The following is a 23,433-nucleotide window of genomic DNA, read 5'->3' as shown; positions in this document are numbered from 1 at the left end:
GTAGCAGTTCTGTGCTTTCATGCCTATAACATAGTCTCAGAGGGGTGGAGTCTTTTCCTACTTTATGGATGTCCAACTCAGCGAAGTGCCTTAGGACATAAGCAGAAGCAGGGACTTGAATTGTACTGGGGCTTGGACACTGCCCCTGCCTTTGCTGCAAGAAGAGAATCACTAGCTGGCCCACTGACCCAAGGAAGGTAAGAGACACAAAGAACAGACATAGAGCCACAGACTTGAATCTTGAAGCAGAACAATACCAGTCGGCCTGCAAAGCCATAAAAATTAATGATTGCCTTTAAGTGTTCAGTGGTTGGTTACCCAGAATTATTGTAGCAATAACTAATATATACATATGGAAAGATAATCAACTTTATTATTAATAAAGAAATACTGATGAAGCCACAGTGATGAGCTACCCTTTATCCTTCAGATTGGCATTACATAACTGCAGTACAACACCTTGGGGAGCAATTTAACAATAATGTATAATGTTACAACTTCTAAGTATGTAGCCAAGAAATTCTTGCACAAGGAGACACATATAAAGAATGTTTATTACAGCACTGTTTGTAATAAAAAATTTTAAAAATCTAAATATTTATAGGAAATCTAAATGTTCATAGGAAATTTAATAAATACAGTGTAAAATGTTTTCAATATGGAAAGCAGTAAAAATGAATAAACCATAGCTATGTACTTCATCATTTAAAAAATCTCAAAAACTATGGTGAGCAATAAAAAGCAAATTTCCGAAGGATACATAAGATATGATTCTACTGATATACTATTCTAAACCATGTAAAACAATGCCATATATTGTACAGATAGAGACTATATATTGTACAGATAGAGACTATTTATGCATCTTCACATAATAGTAATAAATATGGAAGGCAACATAAGAAGTATTATCAGGAGCTTTATACAAGGAGTTTTATTGAATCTGTTTTATTTCTTTAAAAAAATAAAGGACACATACATAAGAAAATGATAAGCTGGGTGGTGGATGCAAGAGCTGTTCGTCATTTTATTCTCTGGACTTTTCACTATGACTTAACATTTCAATATTTAAAAAATAAAAAGGCTTGAAATATGAAATAAAAGACCTTTTTCTGATACCAGCTCTGCCATTAACTGTCTATGTGACCCTTGGCTAAACCTAAGGGCTTTCTGGACCTTTGTTTTCTCATCTGCAAAATAAATGTGTTGAACTAAGGGACCTTTAAATTTCCTTGCACCATTAAAATTGCAGATTACATACATTTTTTAAACCTTGAATTAATTGCCTATTTTGATCCATTACTCTGGGTAGAATTCAGAATACCCACTTGTACATGTAAAACCTTTAACAGAGCCCTGTGACCTCAGACAATCAGCTCGGCTCCAGGAATACAAAATATCCTGTGGGTGGATCTGTGCTTCATTCCAAGATCATGAGCACTTGGAAAGTAAGAACGTTCTAAAAGATCTTCATGATTAGCAAACTGTTTATATTGTTCTAAAAGTTAAAGATCCACAAAATTATAAAAAGAAAAGAATCATCATCCTACAGAAAAGAATGAGAGCAATATCCTTATGAAAGTTTTATAGAAATCTGTCTATATCCTTAACAGAACCCAACCGACAGCTCAGTTTTCCATTCTACCTTTACACAATGATGGACAACTGTGATAATTCGAAAAACGTGACAAGCGGGGGCTGGCAAAGTAGAGAACTATATTGTTGTCATTTTTCTATGGTACACACAAAGAAAAGTCTCACTCGGTAAAAAAGAAAACAAAGGAATCTTAAATCTAAAGATTAAATGAGTTTTCCTAACAGATTCATGAATTCAGTCGCAATAAAGTATTCCTTTTCCCTCGGGTGCATTTTGTGTTCTTAACTCTTTTGTTTCAAGTTATTGGGAGAAAACAGAGTTCCTTGTCTACAGAATGTATTCTGTCTAAATGTTCCCATAGACAGCATATAAATCACAAATCTATTTTTACTAATCTCTTGGCTTTTCAGACCTTCTGACATGCAGGACTCCTGTTCTGAAATGTGTTTTATGCTCCTAATTTCCTGCAAATTAGTCTCTCAAGCCAAGGTTTCTGGGTTCTTTGGAATTAACTTTTAGTGATTTCCTGGAAACAACTATCTACAAATATCTACACATGGGCACTTTATAAAATAGCATAGTTATGTAGTAAAATTTTTTTCATGGTTAATAAATATGTTTTTAAGACATGAGAGACTTAAAACAATATTTAATGAGGGCATAACTTAGTCTCATCTCAGTCACAGGGTCTGAAAATTTTGAGAGTATTTAATGAGTGGCACTCTCCCTATACACTTAGTTTAAGACCCTTCTGCTCTGAGAGTAGATATTATCCATGCATCTCAGCTTGGGACTTCACTTATGAGAGGAACACCCTGTGGTGAGGACCACTATGCTCTGCCCTTCCGGCCAGGGCCATCCTATTCCATTAAACATTTACTCAGTGGGAAATGCAAATATACAGTATCATACAGCACCTGACAAGAATGTTAGGGGAAAAGAAGAGTGAACAGCTGACGTGCCCAACTTCCTTCAGTTGGGAGGTCATTTGTAATTGTCTGCCCAACATTCTGTATGTTCAGAATGAAGCAGATACAGTGCAACAGTTAAATTAAGCATGGGCTGCATAGTTGGCTACCTGGGCTTACAGCCTACTTTCACTACTTACTAACTCTGTAGTTGATCTTGGATAACTCACCTAAGGTTTTTAAGTCTCAGTTTTCTCAACTGTTACCTCAACAGTTCCCATCCTTAACTTCTCACTGCACAATATTATTATCAACTGTTTCTATAGTTGATGATATACTTAAAATACATTCATATCTATTCTTTTCATTTCTAAAATTATACTCTAAAATTGATCATACCCATTGTTTCCATTAGTATGCCATAGTTAACCTCAAGATTCTGACTCCTGTCCCAGGCCAAACTCCTCACACTTCTTCTATGGGAAGGGTCAGAGGAAAAAGTTTCCACCACCCAACACCTCACTGCTGTGGGTTTTAGGGAAGAGAAATGCCTAAGGTGAATTCAATTTTTCTCTGAAGGTGTAATATACACACTCTGCTTTGTTTCCTCTATGGAATCCTGGCAAATACTTTTTTAATTAATGAATTGTTCATCATGGTAAAAAAAACACATAAATTAAATTTGCCATAGTGACCATATTTAAGGGTGCAGTTCAGTAGTGTTAAGCATATCTATATTGTTGTGAAACAGAGCTCCAGAACTTTTTCATCTTGTAGAACTGAAAATCTATACCCATGAAACAGCAGCTCTCCCAACCCCTAGAAACCACCATTCTACTTTTCATTTCTGTGTACTTGACTACTTTAGATACCTCATAAAGTGGAATCATACAACATTTGTCATTTTGTGACTCAATTATCTGCTTTTTTAAACTGTCAAGAGTGTTAATAGTTACCAGTTTCTTTTTTTATCCTCACTCAAGGATATGTTTTTATCAATTTTTAATTTTTAAAGAGAAAGGGGGGCAGAGAGAGAGAGAACAAAGAAACATGGATCAATTGCCTCCCATACACACCTTAACTAGGGATTGGACCTACAACCTAGGTATGTGCCCTGACGGGGAATCAACCCACAATCTTGTCAGTGTATGGGATGATGCATCTACAAGAGAAGATTTCAGGAAAACGCCATAGAGTCAAGTGGAAAAACGAGGGCTATCAAAAGTACCCAATCATTCCTCATCATTCTTTTATTGTTTAGCAAGACCATGTCCCAGAGGCTACTGAGTCATGGTTTTCCTAGTTGTGAAAAATAACATTGTCAGAAATTACTCCCACAGAGCTGGTCAGTCACGTAACTTGGGAAAATAAAATTCACAGGGTTCTAACAGCATGGCAAATCGTATCATGTTAATCATATATGCAGAAGGAACTGCAGAAGTAAGATGGTATGCTGATTAAATTTCAGAAAATCCCATTATTAAGAGATATATTTCTTTCCATTCAGACAACTATCTTCAGAGGACATATTCCCATTCTAAATTTAAAGCTACCAGATCCAGTGGTAAGGTACAGGTAGTTAATTGAACAAAGAAGAAAGAAGAGAATGAGGGGAGTGGGGGCAAGGAGAAGAAAAGAGGAGAGAATGGAGGAAAGACACTAGAGAATCTTCAAGCATTTAAAATATTTCTAGGACCAAGAATTCTTATGTTTTAGACACATCCGTCACAATAATTATTTTGAACTGACAATTCTTCCTAGAAAATGCTATGAACTTTTAAAATATAATCTGCACCTATATTGAAGGCAATCCTCCTGCTTTGAAAATGCTGAAAAGGTGGTCAGCTTTCCTACTTGGCTCCTAAGTGCATCAAGGAAACACTGAAAAGATACTGCTCACCCCATAGAAAGCTAGCATTCCAGAAAACTTGCAAGTAGGACACGTAAAAAGAGATGTCAGCAGAGCTCTATGCTCCAAAGGCAATTAAGTAGAACTTGACATTCTAAATAAACAATCAATCTAGAGATTGGGGGAGAACCAATTATCAGGGAATTTACTCATTCATCCATTCATCCATGTCAACAAGTATTTGTTGAAAGCCCTCTACAAGCCAGGTCCTAGAAATACTGTACTGCATAAAGCAAACACAGTCTCATAGTATACGTTTTTCATTCGATACTAGAGTTTTGCTTTTGCTCGAAAAAATATTATGCAGAAATACTATATTTTGGTCTTGTCATTAAATGACAAAGTATAGCAGACATTTGATGAACCCCTCAGGGATGCTAATTGGATTTGGTGTCACTAGGAATAAATAAATTGATGTTGTAATAGAGTGTACTGCCATAAATTATAACTGGCCTCCTTCATAAATATTTCAGAAAACATTCTTTAGCTAAAAAGAAAAAATAAGAAACAGAATTTTAAAAACAAAATGTCTTAAACTGATATATAAAGGAGATTCGTCTCCTAGCCAGTCTCAAGCAGATCATTCACTCGAATGTCAATGAGTGCAAAGAATTACCAAACCTTGTTCTCTGTCTCTACAGATTTGACATTTTAAATGTTGGGTTTCAAAATAAGTGGAAACCTGAGAAACTTTAAAAAATCTTAAGTAAGCTAAAACAAGAATATGTTCTACAAACATTCGGGTTATGATGACCCCCTTACATAGTGCATTCTAGCTGCACTGCCTTTTAAACTTTTTTAATTTTATTTTTTTATTGTTTAAGGTATTACAAATAGTTATATATATGTCTCTTTTTTCCCATTGACCTCCCCCCCTGGCCTCCCATACCCCCTGGCACATGCCCTCCCCCCCCCCCCCAGTGTCTTGCATCCATTGGTTGTGCTTATATGCCTGCATACAAGTCCTTCGGTTGACCTCTTACTGCCTCCCAACCCTCCCCTGCCTTCCCGCTGTAATTTGACAGTCTGTTCGATACTTCTTTGCCTCTATTTTTGTTCAACAGTTTATAATGCTCTTTATATCCCACAAGTGAGTGAGATCATGTGGTATTTATCTTTCACTGACTGGCTTATTTCACTTAGCATAATGCTCTTCAGTTTCATCCATGCTGTTGCAAATGTTAACAATTCCTTCTTTTTTACAGCAGTGTAGTATTCCATTGTGTAGATGTACCACAGTTTTCTAATCTACTCATCAGCTGATGGGCATTTAGGCTATTTCCAAATCCTAGCTATTGTAAATTGTGCTGCTATGAACATAGGGGTGCATATATCCTTTCTGATTAGTGTTTCTGTTTTCTTGGGATATATTCCTAGAAGTGGTATTACTGGGTCAAATGGCAGTTCCATTTTTAATTTTTTGAGAAAATGCCATACTGTTTTCCACAGTGGCTTCACCAGTCTGCATTCCTACCAGCAGTGAAGGAGAGTTCCTTTTTCTCTACATCCTCTCCAGCACTTGTCATTTAAACTGATTTTAAACCTCATTTCACTTATAATTTCATTGAGAATTTGTTATCATAAAATTCATTGTACTTAACCCCAAGATCATGTCTGTCTACTACGTAAATCTTAAAATCTAAGGCCAAAAAGTGCTCATTGGTGCATCTTTAATCAGAAATTCAAGCAGTGAAAACAAACATGATATCTCTGAAAACACCCTCCCTCCTAGCTTTAGTTGGTTTCCAGTCACCTATACTGCCACTCTTCTCATAGTCCTAACATGGTGCCTTGCCATCCTTGCATACACTTCCCTTATTCCTACCTCTCCATCTTGTCCTGCATTCCTCCCCCATTTGGAGTGACCTTTTCCTCCCTCTCCACACATCCAATTTCTTCCTTCAAGGTCTAACTCAACTAGTACTGCCCATAGACCCATGTTATGGGGCCTGACCAGGTTAACAATGATTCCTCTATTATCTTTGAATTCCTTCAACGTTTGTATTTGTACTCTACACTTGGGTATTTGGCCAACTATCAACAGCCTCTGTACTTGTTTGTTTTATTTTTTTATAATCCTCACCATAGGATTTTTTTCCCCATTGATTTTTAGAGAGTGGAAAAGAGGGAGGAGGGTAGGGGAGGAGAGAAAAAAGGAGAGCGAGAGAGAGAAACATCAATGTGAGAAAAACACATTGATTGGTTCCTCTGGCACGGACCCCCACTGGGCCAGGAATTGAACCTGCAACCCAGGTACATGCCCTTGACTGGAAATCGAGTCCATGACCTTTGGTGCAAGGGCCAACACTCTAACCACTGAGCACACCAGCCAGGGCACAGCCTCTGTTCTTTGAAGAGGAAGAACTGTTTCAATCCATTAACAAAATATTATAACAGAGAAATACTTGACCCAATACTTATGCTTAGGTTTTAAGAAGGAAAGTAAGAAAGTCCTCATATTTACAATAAATGTCTGACTTTTCTCTGCCATTCACCTTTTCAAAAATCTGACTCCAGAACACAACAGGAAATACTGAACCTAAAGGGGAAAAGGTTCTCTGTTTTTCCTTGTTCCAAGTAATTTGCCCTTGTTCCAAGTATGATCTAACTTAGTTATTGAATTATTCAAACTAAACTTGCCCTAGGAAATTATGAAATAAGCAAAGTTTGCTCATAGTGCATCTCACCTTTTCATTTTAGCCTAGTCTCCAAATCACTTTCTTCCCAGCAATCTCAAAGCGGAACAAATATCTGCCATCAAGTTCAGGTGAACTAATCCACTCTACCAAATGTAGTTGTGAGCCAAGCACCAGGGAGAATCCCTTCTCTTTGCCAGACCCAAGTTAATTAGTAAACAATGAGTAAATATTTAGATCTCTACTAGAGTGACATGAGGCAGAAAGAGTTTTCAATAAAGTCACTATTGGCTATTGAAAATAGCATTAAGGAACAATAATAGCTAAAACTATTTGAAAACTTGCATATCTTAGCTCATTTAATCCTCTCAACTCTTTAATGCAGGTCCTACTTTTAATGCTTATCCTATGAACTTTTAAAATAGAATCTGCACCTGTATTAAAGGCAATCCTCCTGCTTTGAACATGCTGAAAAGGTGGTCACAACCCCAGTCTATTCACAATGCACCAGTCAGTGACTTTTTAATACTCTAAGTTGGATTATGTCACTGCTCTGTCAAAAAACTCTCGGTGGTATCCAGTCTCTGAGTAAAAGCCAAAGATCCTCCAGGATCTTCATTCTCTCTCTGACTTGATTTTCCATTACTCTTTCCTTCCCTGCTCCCCTCCAGCCACCCTGGTCTTCTTGCTGTGCTTCAATCACAGCAGGTACCCCGCTTCACCCCCAGGTCCTTACACTAGCTATTTCATATGCTCCAATGACATCTTCTCGAAGAGATCATTTGAAAATTGCCAACACCCATCTTTGTCCCCACAGTATTCCCCGTTCCCTTTATTTTGCTCTATCTTCTCTAACAGTTGTCATCTTCTTAGATACTATAGTACTTTTGTTTGTTTGTGGGCTTGTTTCTTTATTAGGCTTTATTTATTGTTTTTCCCCCACTCCAGACTGTAAGCTCCACCAGGACCTGAATTTTTGTGTTTTGTTCACTTGAATTTCTAGTATTAGAACAATGCCTGGAACATAGTAGGCATTCAGTAAATATTCACTGAATGATGATTGTATGGAAGAAACTGAGTTACAGAGAGTTTAAGAAATTTGTCCAAGAACACACAGCTGAGAAGAGGCTGAAGTGGGATATAAGACGGTGGTTCTCAACCTTGGCTGCACATTAGAATCACCTGGGAGTCTTTTTAAAATCCTGATTTCTGGGCCTCATCCTCCGGAAATTCTGTTTCTTTGTTATGGGGTGGGGCCACAACATTAGTAACAAAGAAACAGAATTTCCGGAGGATGAGGCCCAGAAATCAGGATTTTAAAAAGATTCCCAGGTGATTCTAATGTGCAGCCAAGGTTGAGAACCACTGCTCTAAGTAATAGCAGTGATTAAGGCTGAATTCCTCAGAAGCAGAGCCTGATGCCAGGATGCATGTACAGGTGGTTTATTAGGAAAATGCTCCCAGAAGGAACCTATAAAAGATTGGGGGAAATAGGCAGAGAAGGAGAGGGAGTCAACAATAGTGAGATCTGAGGTCAAGTCCTAAAGAGTGTAGCTTCTGCCTGATCCCACAGGCAGAGTGTCTTTGGAGTATAAATCACATTTCAACTCAGAGGAGTCCTAGTCTGACCTAAAGTAAGGGAGCTGGGCTTCAGTGGCCCCTCACTTGGTAGTCACTGGCCAAGAGCTGGAGATGGACAATGCAAGTCCTCCCAGTTCTCAGTGCTTATGGACAAAGTTGTTCCATTAGCCTGACAGCAGTTTAAGGGTTAGAAGCTGGGTATAGGAAGGCAAAGCAACCACAGGGAAGAGATAGAAACTGGGGGTGAGGGAGGGAGCCATGAGGGGGACACGACACTAACATGTCTGCTACAGTGGTCCTTCCAAGTCTTTCATAAGGGCCTGAAGTCATGTCATGGACAAGCCCCCACATCATCCAGCCCCTCTCAACCATTCAAGCCATATGTTAGGCCACTATTCTGTGGCGTATTGACCACAGAATCTGTGCACCTTCTGTCCTCTCCTTCTAGGATATTTCTCATCTCACTTTACTAGTACATGACAGTCTGCTTTTGATTTTGCATAGGCCAGCCACAATATCCTCAAAAAAAAAGGGAACCTTCCTTAAGCAATGAACCACCACACTTTTTATTTCCTAAGAGGTACTGATCTCAATCTATAATCATTTTTTTGTTTCATTAGTGTATCTATTGATTTTTTTTGTCTGCTCTCTGTTTCTCCACTAAAACATTAATCCAATCAAGGTACGGGCAATGTCTGTCCACTTGCAATACCCCTAGTGCCTAGCACATTACAGGGGATCAAAATATCTCTTGAATGAAAAGAAATCACTAACCATGCAAAATCACAGCTGCATCTGTTTGCGTAGATCCTCAGAAAGTTAAATTTATCCAATAGAGCATGAGGTTGGAAAGATGAAGGACACGCTAGCTTGGTTAGTTGCCATTTTTCACCTGGTAATTTCAGTATCAGATAAACCCAGCCTCTCTTCACCTCAGAGAAAACAACATTCTTAGATACACTAAGCTAGACTACAGGCCAAGACTGACAGCTAACAACAGAAAGGCTTCACTAGCCTGTAATTTTGCTAGATTGGTCAAAATTGCCCAGGGACTTCAAGCAGAGGCAGCCCAGAGGAAGCATAGAAAACTCTGTACTCTCTAGCAACCATTAACTTTCCCATTTCTCTCTTTTGTGAATTGGAAGATAGTACTAGTACACCAAATGGAATGAGAAGTAGGATGCTTATCTTTGTTTCAACAGTAGAATAAAAGCAACTCTTCTCCCAAAACTAATAGTAATTTCTCTTCTCTTTAAAAAACACACTGCTTCAACAAACATGAATTTTACAACAGACACAAACAAAAACATGGATTTCATTTTAAGAATTCTTTGAAGTCAAAAGAAACTTCCAGTTTGTTGTTTTGACTGTAGCAGCTTCAAAGATTTATTACTGTGTCATCTGATCCGCCACCAATGACAAAGGCTCCCAATGTATGTAGAAAATTTCCAATTTTCCAGTTTTAAATATTTCTGGGAAGGCACACCTCGTTTGATTGCAGTTCACTTTCTTGTGATTCACAGGTGCTGCATTTTTTACAAACAAAAGGCAGGACCCTCCACCAGCAAACAGATTACTACTCATTTTATTGCCATACGCACTTTATGTTGGTGGGCTGGAGCCACTCACAATATTTCTGAGGTAGGCCTGTAATTTCTTGGGAAGAAATACATATCATCTAATAACAACTAAGAATTCTTATTTGTACTTAAATCTAAAGTTCACTCTGTCCCAATAATGGGATACATAAGCACGCACCAATAGGACTTCTGTCCTTCTATTACATATATAAAATAAACCTAGGATAGGTTTAAATCCTACCCTTTCTTCAGGGCCAAGCTCAACCAGTATCTCTTCTAGACAAATCTGCCCAGCCCCACGGTTCTAAGTAATCCACAATACCTCCTTCAAATTCCCAAAATACTTCTCCATCTGTTTTCTGGTAGTTACCTCTGTCTGCCAACCATGTTAAAGCGAGTCAGCCTCTGCTCCTCAGGGCAGTGGAGTGGTGGTTGGTGATGAGCAGTGCTTGAACCTCACTGCCTGGCCCCAGCTCCTGCCTCCGCCACTGACCAGCCTCACGTAAATGTATAAATGCAATTGTCTTTAAGTCAACCTCCTCTCTATTTCAATTCCTCATTCCATGTGCTACAAAAGCAGATATTTAATTGATTCCAGGTTTTCTCAATCAACTCAAGGTTCTCTCCTACCCGCAATCAGGAAATAACTGTCTCCTGGTGTTGCATCTGGGCCAAAGGTGCCTGCAGGTGCAACCAGCGGCACTGGCGCTGAGGAACAACTCCCCTCACCGGCATGCTGCTCCTGGCACCGTTGGCCTGGCCTCGCTGAGCTCTCAGCTGCTGCTCTTCCTCGTCACGATGTCTCTAGGTATGCTGGCCCTCGGGGTTGTTGCTTGTCCCTTCTGCCTATCTATAGTCAGAGTGGCATTTTCCTGGTTATTTTAGTATTATAATTTAAAAATCGACAAGCTTCTCTTCTTATGCCTACTTAAACATACTCCATCTTTCTGAGCCCATATAAACATGTAAAAATCTGAATAACCCAATGCACCCTCACACACACACACACACACACACACTGCCAGAAGGACTTAAAGGAATATAATGAGACAGTATTTTCTATAACAGTTTTTTCTTTTTTAAAATGTATTTTACTGATATTTTACAGAGAGGAAGGAATAGAGATAGAGAGTTAGAAACATCGATGAGAGAGAAACATTGATCAGCTGCCTCCTGTACACCTCCTACTGGGGATGTGCCCACAACCAAGGTACATACCCTTGACTGGAATTGAACCTGGGACCTTTCAGTCCGCAGGCCGACGCTCTGTCCACTGAGCCAAACCAGTTAGGGCTATAACAGTTCTTTTTCAATACTAACTTCTAATACTTGTTTATCAAAGTCATAAATGTAGCCATGCTAGTTGCAGCTAGCAGTCCCCAGCCCATTTCTTCTGCCACCACAACTCAGCCCTTCGCCGTTTGTTCCTGGGCTCCTGGTGTCTCTATAAACCAGGGATTTATACTCCGCCATAAAAGAAAGGAAAGCTTACCAGCATGGATGGACCTGGAGATTATTATGCTACGTGAAATAAGCCAGTCAGAGAAAGATGAGTATCACATGATCTCACTTATATGTGGAATCTAATGAACAAAATAAACTGACAAACAAAATAGAAACAGAGGCATGGATATGTGGAACAGACTGACAGCTCTCAGAGGGCAGGAGGGTTGAGAGACTGGATAAAAGAAGGTGAAGGGATTAAGAAAAAAAACATAGACACAGACAACAGTGAGGTGATCGCCAGAGGGAAAATCAGGCAAGGGGAGCTGGAAGAGAGCAAAGGGGGGGGGTGTAAATGAGGATGGGAAAGACTGCTTTGGGCGATGGGGGCACAATGCAGTGGGCAGATGATGTTTTGTGGCGTTGTACACTTGAAACCTCTATGATTTTGTGAGCCAAAGTCACTCCAAGAAATTCAATAATAATAAATTAATTAAATTTAAAAAATTCGTATGGAGAATTTCTTTTCTTTCTTAGGAAATACTATTCACAGGCTAATTGGGTTATAAAAGTTACTTTTAAAGCTTTGGCAGTGTTGCACTTTTTGGCTATTTTTTCTTTCCGCTGCATTGAGATACAATGGGTATATAGCACTGTATAAGTCTAAGGTGTATAGGATAGTGACTTCCATTTTATGAGTATTGCTTTTTAGAGTGTTTATTTTTAATCATCACCAAATCCCAGGGGCTTAGAATTCAATACCACTATTGTAATCTTTCCTCTGTTTCTTGGGTCTGTCCAAATAGGAACACATCAAGTAGACAGCTGGGACTTGGCCATGAGCAAGACCTGTTGACTGTGTTTCCATTAGTCATGCTCCATAATGAGAACAAGAGAACATACTCTTGACTTTGAAGCTGAAAAGTGTCAGTTGGGCTAAAACCCCAACTAGGAATTTGAAGATGGAGAGATGTGAACTTGTTTTAAAAATGAGGTAATTTTTAAATGGTTTACCCTGTACAGAGTTACTACTCACTAGTAATGACGGCAATAAACACAGCACATTGTTTATTTCTATTCTCTCAATTGTCCAGCTAAAATCAAAGTGCGTAAAAATCAAAGGAGACTCGCAACCTGGATTATGCTTGCTCACCTGCCTCGCTCTGCTTTCTCTGCAACCTCATCTGATGAATCTGATCAGACAGGTTTTGATCTGGCTGAGATGGAGAAATTCGATGAACTGAAATTGAAAAGGCTGAAATTCACAGCCTCCCAAAGAAATGACTGAAATGGAGAAGCAAACAGGTGAATCCTAATGAGATGTGGGGCCAATATGTGCTGTGTATATTCCACAAGCATTGCCTTCTTATTTCAACTTATAGCTGTTTAACTTTGTTAAGATGCAAAGAGGTTGGATCAGATTTAAATGACTGTGCTGCTCTTTTCACAGCAAAGAATCACAAGCTACTGACAAGAAAGACACACGCACGGCTGAATAGCAGGGAAGGAAAGGTACCTGGATGTTGGGTGTTGGGAACAAAGTGAATTTCAAGTAGAAACCAAGCTGGTCCAAGGTGTCCTGCAGGCTGTAAAATGCAGTTTAATCAGAGTCCCATTTTTGTTGTTGTTCCAATGATTTTAATATTGGAATGCACACGCTTTAAAAGTATGCAAATAAAAAGTTTGAACATGTTGAAAAAAATGCCAAAGGACCCAGCTTCACACCCATGCATCACTTCTTCGTGATTCTACATTCTTCAGAGACAAGAACTGATGTTGATGCAAAGATAAATCATGACTGACAATATAACAGTACAGTTTTGCTGTAGTTCCAGAGTCTGGGAAGGTGGTGTCTTGTAGAGCATCTAATGTCCCTAAACAGATCCTGTCTCCTTCATCTAGTCTCTTTGTGAGCTCAGATCAAATTAATTTCTCAATGCTTCAGTTGCCTTGGCAATAGACATAGAGAATAATATTCATGCTATAGGGTACTGCAATAATTAAATTAAATAAGACAGCATAAACCTGGTGATTAATAAGCACTCAATAAAAATAACTATTATTGTCACTATTCTTGATATTCTTATATGGCCCAGCCTCTTTGGGCAGTTGATACTGTTGCTTCCTACATCCCAGTTTGTTTAAAGTGAGCTATACCTTAATTATGTTATCTAAACTTAGAAAGCCTGTATTCATAAAATATAGGCGAGTACTGCAAGCTTATATATGTAATAAGAAAAGTAAAGGTACATTGAATATGCTTTACAGAAATTTAGTTTTGAGTAAGCGAATTCCATCCCTGGAAATATCCTCCTTACCAAGGTCTGTCTCTCAGTGAAGTATTACAATTCCCTCGAAACACTTGAATACTACATTTAGAGTGAATCACAATGTTATAATCATGATTGCAATTTACTGCCTATCATTTTCCAGGCTAATTACTATGTGTTTTATATGATTTCATATTATCATCATAAAAACCTTACAATGTAGGTATATTAAGTACACACACACACACACACACACACACACACACAATCTGATGTTAAGTTATATTCCCAAGATCAAACAGTTAGTATATGACTTTAAAAAGCCTATAAACCAGGTCCCTGTTACTGAAACATCTGTGTTTCATTCCACTATCTATATTCTTACAACCTCTAATTGATGCTAAGTACATATGTATTAGTCACCTATGAATCTCAAAGTTTTAAAACGCCTATGCATTGTAGGCTAAAAATAGCAATAGCCCATTAAATTAGAATTGATAGAGTAATTGAAGTGATTTTTCTTCTGTATGCTTAGTACATACTTAAGAGATGTTTGTAGAACAAGTTGAATGGAACAAATTTTAAAGACCGGACATAACTGGACTTCCTGCTCCCAGAATTCTTCTTCTAATTGATACCCTAGAAAGATGATAGAAGAATCCAAAATGAAGTAAATGGAAGAGACTGGCAATAAACTTTTAAATGTTTCTCTGAATTCCTAGTTACTGGTAATGCCATTTGCCTACTTTGGAAGAATCAATGCCAGGTCTCTTGAATTCAGTTGGACCTTTACTTAAATTACTTCCTTATGATTAAAAATCCATTTACCCATAATTCTATTGATTCTTCTTATGCCTCACACAGATGTAGAATAATAAGTTATTATTTTATATAAATTATCCCTCCAACTAATTGCATCCAGGATAACCCTATGACTGGGGTAGCTTTATGACTGATTTTTATACATCTCTAACAGCAATTCATGACCTATATACATCAAGCAGAGTGGAAGGCTGCACACTTTCTTACTTCCTGTTTATAGAATAAGCATCAAGACTGAAATACCAGACTTCTCCATGGTTTATGCATTAGTGGCTTCAGCTTTCCCTTAAACTTTGAAGATGATCACAAACATATAATACTAGATATTCTCCAAGATAAGAACTGATTTCTTTTAAATTCTGTTTCAGGCTATGAAAACCATTATCAAGGTTTAGGGAAGTCTCCCAGGCTTTCTCCCAGCTTATAAATCAGGTCTTGAGCAAAACTTCCCACTAACAACTTTTAATCATGCCTCCCTCTCTCTTCATTCCCATTTTTACTGAAATTTACACCAGTCATTTTACCAGAGTATCTTGACATACTTTTCTTCATGTACTCCTTGCTATTGTTCCTTTCAGAGATTGATTGATTCTTAAGATTTCACAACTCATACATTAATTAATTCACCTTATACATGGCTTCTAACACATTAAAATTGTCAGTATGAAAATTGACATATGATTATAAAGCAATTAAACATTTCTGGAATCTTCCCATGAAATTGTTCTGATCAACTCTGCAATCCTTAATGGTAAAGTTTGTTTCCTCTTCTGTCTAAATGGGAAGATCAGGGTAGATGCTCAAGAAGCATTGATAATGATATTTCATTACTAAAAACATATCGTATTAGGGAATTTATATGTATGCTAAACATTTATCTATATATGTATTTCTTATTGTTTTTAAAGTTTACTGTTTCCCTATTCTTAATAAGAAAATTATCTCTAAGAAATATGGTTTGATTTTATTGTATGGCTTTGACTAAAGAATCTTCATAGTTTTCCTTTTTCTATCAGTTATTTTATAAAGGAAGCATTCCTCTGGACTTCCACTTTATTCTCCTCAGGTAAATGCATTGTCACAGCAACTCAAGACAAAAAAGGAGACACAAGGACTACTGTGTGACTCCACTCATGAAACTAGATTAAATGACAAAGAGGGTTCCACAAGGGCAGGTCACAGGAAGGGTATTCTCATCTCAGCACAATGAGGAAAGACAGGAGAAAATTCACTTCAGCTCATGTTTCTGGCCAGAGCATCTAGGTTAACCATAGGTAGTCAAATTGGACTAAGTTACACTTTCAAAGATGAAGATCAGAGGGAGGAAAGTCTAAAAAGTTAGGTTGAGTCCATATTAGGGAATTAATAGTATTAGTCTGGCTTATTGTTTTAAGACTGCAGAGTCATGTTGAATAAAGAGATTACCTTCAGTCTTTTGGCAAATACATACAATGTGAATTCCTTAGTGGCATGCAGAAGCAATGCAAGGAAATTACATTTAATAAGTAATGAGCTAAGGAGGTTATATTTGTTTTAGTGAAAAATAGGAAATTACTGAAGTTTTGAAGAGCAGAATATTGTAATCAGAGTTGTGCTCTAAACTGCATTGCATTGGGTAAGTTAGAGATATGTTAGAAGTCAGGGAAAAATTTTAATAAATTATTAAAATCATATAGAAACAGATAATAAAGACTTGGTCCAGGGTTGTTAGTATTAGAAATGGTAAGACATGTAAACTCAATAGGTCTTTCAGTTGGAGAGAGATATACATACATATAATTTGAGGCTGTTTACAATAAATAAACAATATAAATGATACAAAATAATTTTAAATATTTCAACATTAGAAAAGCCCAAGCCAGGTAGCTCAGTTGGTTGAAATGTTGTCCCATATTCCAAAAGGTTGCAGGTTTGATTCCTGGTTAGGGCACATACCTAGGTTGAGAGTTCAATCCCCAGTCAGGGTGCACATATGGGAGGCAAGCTATCAATGTTTCCCTTTCACATCAATATTTCTCCCCCCCCCATCCTTTCTTCCCCTCTAAAATCAATTTAAAAAAAACATATCCTCTGATGAGGATTTTTAAAAATTAAAAAGCATTAGAAAAGCCAAATTTTAAAGGAAAATGTTGAATAATTGGACTAGACTAGAAAGTTAGCACAACTGAATCTAAAAATTAGCTCTTAGTTCTTTGACAGTCAAGATAAGTAAAATGAAAATTAGGGAAAGAGGTGAAAATGTTGGATTATATAGTTCCCAGCTGATATAAGGAGATATATCAGTGTTGCAGGGGAGATACACTGAATTATAAAAGAAATAAATCTCATAGTATTATATTTTATTTTTAATATATTTTTATTGCTTTCAGAGAGGAAGGGAGAGGGAGAGAGATATATAAACATCAATGATGAGAGAGAATCATTAATTGGCTGCCTCCTGCATGCTCCACACAGGGGATCGAACCGGAAACCTGGGCATGTGCCCTGACCAGGAATCGAACCATGACCTCCTGGTTCATAGGTTGACCCTCAACCACTGAGCCATGCTGTCCAGGCAAATTTCACAGTATTTTATATAAGGAACACTAATATCTCAATAAACTACATACCATACTAGCTATTTGATAAAAATATATATAATACTCATAAGCAATGTCTTATATTAAAAACATATTTCATATCCAAACTCCCAATTAAAGTTGAAGACATTATACCGTATACCTGTGATGATATTTTTATAGAAAATAGGAGCAATAAAACAAAAATAATGAATTTTATAATGACTTGATTTGATTCTGATGATAAGGCTTAGAAAATAGGAATAGATGGTTAGTTCCCTTAGACACCTCCTACCCAAACACTCAGTACGTTCATGATATCAACTCTACAGCCATACAGATAACATGATGGGTAAGAGCTAGTGGCATGGACTCTGGATGCAGATAGTCTAAGTTCAAAACCCATTCATTACAGATATTAATGAAAGCATTGTCGGCTGAGGGGCTGTTGATGCCAAATGGCAAAGTGTTCACAGGCCTGAGGTAATCAGGAAGGAAAGGGTCCAGTATAGACTACACTTTCAGCTGGCAAAGAGTTCAAAGTCAATTGCCTAATACATTAACTATTTAAACTACTGCCTAGAGGAAGAAATGAATAAGGTATGGCTCCACAACTGGCTTTCTCAGTTTGACTTTGAAATATATACTTCCCTATTTTAGGGTATCAGATGAATCTAAATGTGAACATTCTCATCATTAATCTAGTCTAAATGATTTATTACTTGATTTTTAACTGGTGTTCCTATGACGTGTTACAAACTTGGCATTTTGTTAAGACAATTGGACTGACTGTACCTAATTTTAATTGGATTTTTGACCTTTCAGGATCCAGTTTAGCCAAACTGATATCTGATTAGGAGTATTTTCAGTAGACTGATTAGTCTGACTTATTGTTTTAGGACTGCAGAGTCATGTTGAATAAGGAGATTAATTTAAGTCTTTTGGCAAATATATACAATGTGAATTCTTTAATTGCTACTCAGATGCAATGGAAGGAAAACATTTAATAAAATATTTTTAAAAGGCTGTTATCTTGACTATACGTAAGTAGTTCAAAAACCACCAAACTAATTCTTTGATTCAAGAACACCAGGGACTAAATGAAAAACAATAGCTGTGAGCTTTTCTTTTCTTTCAGATCAAGTCATTTTTGCTTGCTAATAGGATTTGCTGATGTTTAGTATATGTGCTGCCTAAGCGAGCACAGAATTTACTGATGTTTAGACTGAAAAACAGTTGATATCAGTTGACTTCATCTTGTTTTACACCACCCAGTCCCTGTCCCTTCCAACATTTACCACCTTGGTTCCAGTTTCTCCAATGGATAGCAGTGTATATCTGTACCTCTTTGCCTTTGCTTAAGCGGTCCCCTCTCCCTGGAATCCCTTCTATGCCACCACTTCCCATCTAGGGAAATCTCATTCCATGCTCGCATAATACAATGTTCACTTCTCTGTGATAGCATGTATTATATGTCATTCATCTCTGTATTCCCAGCCCTATATTTGCTTGGCAAATAGCAAGCATTAGATTAGAAACAGCAAGATACAGAATAGACAAAAATGAATTACTGACACGAAGAGGAAAGAGTTAAAAGGGCAAAGAATTAAAGCAACTTGGAAGAATATTATGGACATAAGATATACATATTACAATATTTATGTATATATGGGAAAATATATTATTATTCAAAGAAAGAGACCATAATATTCTTGAAGTGGAATTTCTACTCCAAAGAAATGTTTAAAGACATAATACAATAAAACTTCCCTAAAATGAAGAAACAAAACAAAAACAGTTCATGACACTCCAAGAAAATTAGATAAAGAATGATCAGCAAGATATATCCTAATTAAACTACTGAATGTCAAGAATAAAGAAAGAATTCTTCAGATATACAAGTACAGGGAAAAATTGTCCCACCTCAGAATTCTCCATAACACTCAATTCCACAGACAATGGAGCAATGTCCATAATGTCCTGAGAAAAATGAAACTTAATTTTAAAATACAACTAACCTAGACGTCACTTGAGCTTAGAAGTCATTGACAGATATTCACAAGCATGAAAGTGTAAAAAATCAATAAAATATATTTAAAAAAAAAAGAAAAATGAAACTTAATTTTAAAATATAACTAATCTAGATGTCACTTGAGCTTAGAAGTCATTGACAGATATTCACAAGCATGAAAGAACTCAGGGAACACAATATAATTTCCTCTAAAGGGAAAAAAATGTGCTTGACAATGCCATCTAGACAAATAAAAGATAACTAAAAATAAACTCAAGAATGGAAAAGCTAAGTTAAACAACTGGTAGTGAGCAATACATCTGTTTAAATAGTAAACAACTAATGAAAGCATGGCAGCAAAACTAAATGTCAGCCCTAGCCAATATGGCTCAGTGGATAGAGCGTCAGCCTGTGGACTGAAGGGTCCTGGGTTCAATTCTGATCAAGGGCATATATGCTCGGCTTGATCCTCAGTGGACGGCATGCAGGAGGCAGCTGATCAATGATTCTCTCTCATCATTGATGTTTCTATCTCTCCCTCTTCCTCTCTGAAATCAATAAAAAATATTTTTTTAAAAAAAAACTAAATATGAGTATTATAACCCACATAATGTTAAAACAATCACATAACCACAAAGAGGTAGTGGGGGAAGGATAGCTGGAAGAAAGTTCGAGTGCTCATTTTCCTAAACTTTGAATGCATTATGTTTTGAATATTTGAGCTTGGAACCATGTATTTTACATAATTATAAATTTAAATAAATGTTAAAAAGCAATCCCGAAAATTTGAGAGCAAAATAAGCAAATAAACCTGTGCATCTAAGACTTGGAAGCATAACCATGCAGAGAAGAACTTTTAAAGAGACTTTAAAACATAGTAAATTGACTAAACATACCAAGTGTGACATATCTTAAAAACAAAAAACTTGCAAAGAAATAATAATAATAATAATAATTCTGTTTCTAATAATAATATTGTTGGTCAAATTGGCATTGTGATAAAACAAGTGAATAATCATGTTAATGTCACCGGGAACCAGAATTTTTTGGCATGTTAGGAAAAGATGCAAAACAGAAGAGGTCAAGGAAAGCCCCTATAGTGTCCAGATTTGAGTAGAAATGGTCAGTATACATTCATCATTTTACACACACACATTTTCAGCTCTATTCATTGGTCTTGAAACATAAAGAACTCAGTAGCAATGTGCACCCACAAGGCCCAGATTATAATCTCTAATTATCATTTCTAATTCAAAGGGAATGAGAGCTCCTTAAGTATAAACTGCAGGTTTGAGACAGAAAGTACACAGCTTAAACCTGGAATATCTTGTCCTACCAAAAAACAAGAAAGCCATTAAAGCCTATCTAAAGCCTATCAAAGTCTCAGGAGCCAATTGAAATGCCACCCACTGGCCAAGAAATGGGGTAATTGGAGCATCGGTCAGAAGACCTGCTTCTATCTTCCTTTGAAGTATTGAAATACTTCAAATATGTTTAAATCCATGAGGTCATAATAATCCTAAAATTGGGGAGCAGGGGAGGAGAAGAAGAAAGGACCATATTTGAATGTGTTAATTTACCAACCTATTTTTAAAATCGGTAAAGGGAAGTAATCAAGCATATATTCCATCTTTCTTTTATGTGTCATGTCTTGAAATAATTAAATAGTTGTTGGGAAAAAAACGTTTCTCTTTATATGCAAGAAATAGTCCACCTAACAAATAAAATCAGAATAACATTATTTTGAAAGTACTAATGAATTAATTAATGGATCTAGAAAATGGTCATCAATGGCTGCTAACATCTCAAAGGGAGAAACAACCAGGTATCATGTGTTTGCTAATGACACGTGTAAACTAGCCTTGTCAGCAAAGTTGAACTCACATGGGATGAAGCTTTCCATGTTCCATATACCAATTACCAGGAAATAGGACAGAGCAACAAGTTAAAAGAAACCATTAGGAGGCAATCAGCAAACTCCAGAATGTAGTACATTTTACTGAATAGTTTTAGCCATAAACTGCAAGGGGCAGTAGGGAAGGAGGGTGGGACAGAGAAAAAATATAGATTAGGGGAGATTTTAGAGATATATGAACCAAGTGCAGGGTATGGACTTCATTACAATTCAGATTTCTTCTAGTAAACTGTGTGGGGTAGGGGTTTATGAAACAAGGAATATTTGAACATTGGATATTTAATGTAAGGAATTATTTTATGTTGCTTTAGGTGGAATAATGACATGGTTATCATTTATATAGACATGCTGAAATATTTATAGCATGAAATGATGTGTGGGATTTTCTTCAAAATAACCTGAGTGGAGGGGAAATATGAAGCATTTGCAAGTGAAATTCACAAACTGTTTCAAGTGAATGATTCTCTCTACTTTTGTATGTCTATAATCTATATATATAAAAAGCTAAGTGACTGACCATACGTCCATCCGACCGTCCAACCAACCAACTGGCTGGAACATATGACACACACTGGAGATTTAAAAATAAATGTTGACTCGCGCATGCGAGATACATATAAAGCTCTAGCTGGGCACCAATGACTTGCGTGTGTTTCGATCTGTCATTGTTGATCGTGAATTTGGTTGGCACTTCTATTATAGAGAAAGGGCAAGTAGCAATATTAAAATATTTCTTCTAATAAATTTCCTTTCAATGTGCACGAATCCATGCACTGGGGCACTAGTTTTCCATATAAAAAGTTACAAAAACAAAAATTAGAATGCCTCTGGTTGTGAAGCTAGGCCTCAAAAAAGAAATAGATACATGGGAATTTCCAAATGCAGGGTTATTTAAGAAAGAACAACAGTATTAGAGGGGAAAAACTACTGGTTTATATAAGTTGCGAAATTTTTTTTCTTTCATGCATTATACTAAAAACATCAGAATTAATTGAAAAATATAATACTAAGTAAAGAGGAGAAAAGAACTCCACCCAAGAAACAAACGTCACTTAATTCATTTAGAGATGAATGACATGTGTCTGCAAGGAAAGCTGTGATTTCTGTATAGATGTTACTAGGCTAATAGTTTCATATTGTTAATGACCACCTGATTAGCATCTTCATGTCCTGTGTTTTCATAGACAAAGAAGTCTATGAATGATCTATGGAGTCCTTAAGTGAGTGATCTGTAGAGCCCTTTAGTGGTACCCAGTAAAAACCTTGTACCATCTTGCTGGTTTCTTAGTCTTAGCAAGAAAGGGCAGGAGAGAAGCGCAAACATATCCTCTTCCTGCTGCTGCTCCTGGATGTGTCAAGAAAGAGGTCTTGGCTACCTTGGAACAAAAGAGATCCTAAAATGGCACCAACATAAAAGTTCTACGTGCAATGGCACGGGTACATTCTCCTTTCTCCAAAATGGAAAATAAATCTGCTTCCACCGTCTGAATACTATGGCACTAGAAATCCTTTTGTGATGCTGAAGAACTGCAGGTATGCTAGCTGATGTGGGAGTAGGGAGAGAGATGTAGCTGAGAAACACTTAAGACACTCTGCACGCAGGTGGAAATAGAAAACAAGGACCTCCCCCTCCCAATCTGAAGTGCTCCTTTCTTAGCACGATTTCCGACGACAATATCTTAGTGCCGGAAGTTACTTGGCCATCCTTAAAAGTACACCTTATCCTGACATCTCAAGAGATGGAAAAGTTGCCGCGGAAGTCCGAGAAATGAGTCACAGTGCTCAATTTTGATGAGTAATTTCAGGTGTCATGAAACCCTGTGCGGAAGAAGGGGCGAGGAGGGGGCGTCAGAGCTGCAGAGGGAAGAAGACTGGCAGCTGGGGATTGGATGGCGAGATCTCGATTTTCCTAAAATTGCGTCATTGCGAACCCAATTGGGTCCAGATATTATGAGCACCGACGGGTTACCGTCTCGGAAACTCTCCATCAGACGCAAGCGCAAGGAGAGGAGGCGGCTAATTAAATATTGAGCAGAAAGTCGCGTGGGGAGCGTGTCACGTGGGTCTCGAGGCGCGTCGAGCCGCGGATAAATACTGCGAGGCTCCAGGCGGGCGGAGAGCGCACCCGACTTCCTCCTCCTCCACCGTCGCGGCACCGAGAGTGCGGAGCGTCGGGCGTGCGCTCAGACCGGCCAGAGGGTCC

At 37.5% G+C, this 23,433-nt stretch overlaps 1 protein-coding gene across 2 annotated transcripts in view; it reads left to right on the top strand.

Moving 5' to 3' along the window:
* Window positions 1–23,150: 23,150 nt before the first annotated feature.
* The window catches only part of TAC1 (tachykinin, precursor 1), a 28,067-nt gene continuing 27,784 nt past the window's right edge, over window positions 23,151–23,433 (top strand). The window contains exon 1 of one of the 2 annotated variants that reach the window (XM_005876048.2): window positions 23,151–23,433. The gene's annotated coding sequence lies outside the window, so the exon portion shown is untranslated. The other variant, XM_005876045.2, reaches the window with a different exon arrangement.

Source organism: Myotis brandtii, unplaced genomic scaffold (assembly GCF_000412655.1).
Source record: "Myotis brandtii unplaced genomic scaffold, ASM41265v1 scaffold48, whole genome shotgun sequence".
NCBI classification, from domain to species: domain Eukaryota; kingdom Metazoa; phylum Chordata; class Mammalia; order Chiroptera; family Vespertilionidae; genus Myotis; species Myotis brandtii.
The sequence above is the reverse complement of the archived record's forward strand: the minus strand, read 5'-3'. Positions and strand labels throughout refer to the sequence as shown.